We start from the raw sequence: 3,890 nt of genomic DNA, 5'->3' as shown, positions 1-3,890 counted from the left end.
GCGTCAGATATTATATACTCACACCAGGAATGAAAGAACCAATTCAGAGCTTCGATAAGCGCTGGGATGTGCAAAGTGAGCGCACGGTGGCATCTTCCAAGGTAAATATTTTTACTGACATATTGGAAAATTTTGGAGAAGTCGCCAAGTGCCAGGGATCATATGACTCTCTGGGAGGCGCACAGAGGCAAGGCACAGGATCAGGCCACAGGAGCCCAGCAGGTGATGCTAAAAAGAGCAGGAGGAGATGGGCAGAAAACGGGGCTGTCCAGAGAGGAGGACGACACACACGTGCACCGTGCGACACGTGGCTCGCACTTTATCACCAGGGGTTCACCAGCCCTGGCTCCTCTCCCCTGCTATGGTTTTATTGGTTTACTTTTTATGGTTTTCCATCCCTGTCCCTCCTGGTAAGGGGGGTTTCATTTGACGGAGGAAGCAGCCGACACTTTCCCCCACTCCAGCCTGGTCCTATAAACTGTTTCACATTAAATAGACGCCACCTCCTTAACATTTATTTATTTTTTTCCACAATAATATTTATTAATTTTCAATAGATGTAACAAAAAAGAGAATATGCAGCAACACAACAACAACACAACAAAGAAGTGAAAAAGGAGAAAAAAGAATAACAAACTTAACATACCTAAAGAGAGGGGGGGAAAGAAACTCAATTAATTAATTAAAATCCATTTTCATAAACATTTTAGTTGACTTCCTCTAATCTCCTCCATCTGAATTTCCTCTTAATTTGAATGTAGCAGTTTCCAATATCATTATTTCATAAAACAATATTACAGTCGTATTCCAATTTCTTTACCTTTCTCATTGTACATTTACTTATTTATGCATTTAAGTCTAATTTAGTCCTAGGCCTGATTGGTTCTTTCAAGTGGTTACATATCTTTAATATTAGAATATTTATTCAAATAGTCTTTAAATTCCTTCCAATCTTCTTGGTAGTCCTCTTCTTTCTAGTCGCAGATTCTCCCGGTGAGATTAGCTGACATTTAACGTGGCTGTTTCTCCAAGATCAGAGGCAGTAATGGTTCTGAACCCCGGTTGCTGAAAATTGGAGAAAAGGAGAGTCATCTTGTGCTCACTTTGGGGTATCTAGTTGTCAACATGAGAGAACACAAAGCTAGACCAGTGTTTTTCAACCTTTTTTGGGCAAAGGCACACTGGTTTCATGAAAAAAATCACGAGGCACACCACCATTAGAAAAGGTTAAAAAATTTAACTCTGTGCCTATAATGACTATATATAAAGTAATTCTCTTGAATAGGAATCAAATAAACACAAAGAAGCATGGTTTAACATTCAAGCATGGTTTAATATTTTTTTCTTTAATGGCAAACAAAAACATTGCAGACCGTTCTCTGCTCAGCGGGGATCGATCCGCTGATCCCCGCTGAGCCGGCGGATGACAGCTCCGTCTCCGCACTGTGTGCAGAGAGGGAGATGTCAGAGCCCCGCTGCTCTCTATAGGGAATCAGATGAGAGTGGACCGCCTGTCCGCTCTCATCCGATCCCATCCGATCTGATCCCCACCCAGGACGGATGAAAAATAGGGTGGACACAGTCCGGCGCCCGCCTAGTGGGCGAAAATTTGACTTTTTTAAAAAAAAAATCTTTTGAATTTTTCAATTTTTCCCACAGCACACCAGGCAACATCTCGCGGCACACTAGTGTGCCGCGGAACAGTGGTTGAAAAACACTGAGCTAGACCATTGCAGGCCGTTGACCTGATCCAGAAGACTCTCATTATGTTCTCAAGGAGTACTGTTTCATTGTTTCAACCCTACCTGTCCTTCCTCCAAGGAACCTGGAGCAACTGATCTTGTGGTTCCAGTCCCAGGGGTCTCCTACCCAGTTCAGGGCTGGACAGTTTAACATTCATAACAGAACTGCATCATGTACCAGAGCAAGTGTGGTGTAGTGGTTAAGAGCGGTGGACTCGTAATCTGGAGAACTGGGTTCGTGTCTCTGCTCCTCCACCTGCAGCTGCTGGGTGACCTTGGGCCAGTCACACTTCTCTGAAGTCTCTCAGCCCCACTCACCTCACAGAGTGTTTGTTGTGGGGGGAGGAAGGGAGAGGAGAATGTTAGCCGCTTTGGGACTCCTTAAGGGGAGTGATAAAGCGGGATATCAAATCCAAACTCCTCTTCTTCTACCTCTAGAAACTGTATTCTCAACATGTATGGTTCTGCGGCCCAGATAAAGGTTACACATTTGTATACATGCCGGCAATTAGGGTGGAATCTGCAGGCATGTTCAAAAAATTGTGAAAATGCTTTTTTTAAAATAAAATAAAAAATAGTTTTGAAAAATGCATTGAATTTGCTGTAGCTCAGAGCTGCCGCCTAGGGTCACAGTTGTATATTGCACTTGACAACACAGTCAAAACGTTTTATTTGCAGCTGTATAGCTGCACTCCTGTTCATAGAATCATAGAAGAGACCCAGAGGGTTGTCTGGAATTTCAACAAGCAGTCCCTCATCCAATTTGGAACCATGTCAGACCCTGTTTATCTTTGCAAATGTGCTTGGAGTTTTATTGCTGCACAACTTTATCCTTTGCTCTTCTTTCACTAGCTTGGTTTATTCTCCACTGCACTTCCAACTCCCCCCCCCTCTCTCTTCCTGCCCTCCTTCTGCCTGTCCTCTGATAAAACATGCACTTTCCTACAAACTCCCAACGCATAATGTACCTGCTAGCCCCAAAGTCACCACGACAACTTTTTGCATTCTGCCTTGTCTAAGCACGACATGTGGCTTAAATTCCACCTTAGAAGATTTCCACCTTTATCTGATAGGGCTTTAAGATTTCACAATTAGCAGGGGTTTAAGAGAACTCTGTAGAACACTAAAGATGACTTTGTGGTATGTAATACAATCACTCCATATCCTTCTCTGCGAAGACAGGAAGTCCCTGGGCACTGACAGACACTCTGTGCAGTAAGGACGTCAAAAACATTTCAGTGTGATTTGGTGCCATCGTGAGATCCCCTTTCACCTCTTCCGGTCTCTGCAGATTTAAAAACAACAAAGTCGCAACAACCTCATTTGAGCTGTAAGTGTAAAAAGCTCTCTTTTTGCCTAATGTGAAGATTACAGAATAACTGCCTTCCCCACCTTCTTGACCAAAAGAGGAGGAAGTATTATTGGCTATATTTTATTATTATTCCACCACCACCATTGTTCCTCTGGATTTATTCTATGGATCACAGAGCAGAGCATCGCCTGAGCTCTGCGAGTGCAGCTTTCTCCCGACTGAAGTGCAGAGTGTTTGAGGACCGGGACATTCGCAGGGAAACCAAAACGCTTGTTTACAAAGCTATTGTACTATCAACCTTACTGTATGCTTGTGAAACATGGACCACTCATAACTGCCATCTCCAACTCCTTGAAAGATTCTATCAACGGTGTCTCTGAAAAATTTTACACATCACTTGGGAAGACAGGCGAACTAATGCCAGTGTACTGGAAGAAGCAAAGATCACCAGTGTTGAAGCAATGATCCTTCAACACCAACTTCCTTGGACTGGTCATGCCGTGCGGATGCCTGACTATCATCTTCCAAAGCAATTACTCTATTCCGAACTTAAAAAGGGAAAGTGTAATGCTAGTGGTCAACAAAAGAGGTTTAAAGATGCTAAGCTCGTCTGTGTGTCCCAACATGAAGCTGAAACATCATAGCCCCTTGCTATGGCCAACACTTTAAGAATCCTTGCAGAACCACTCAGATGCACATTCCTGCCTTCTTCCCTCACCCCTGAAATGTTTTGCTTTACTCCATGACAGAGGCAGCCCACGGTCCCGCCAGCATCGAGCAACAGCCACAATCCACAACAGGCAATGGCCACAGCCAACCCACACATGGAGCCACAC

Source organism: Podarcis vaucheri, assembly GCF_965113315.1.
Source record: "Podarcis vaucheri genome assembly, chromosome: 6".
NCBI classification, from domain to species: Eukaryota; Metazoa; Chordata; class Lepidosauria; order Squamata; family Lacertidae; genus Podarcis; species Podarcis vaucheri.
This window is presented reverse-complemented; position numbering follows the sequence as displayed.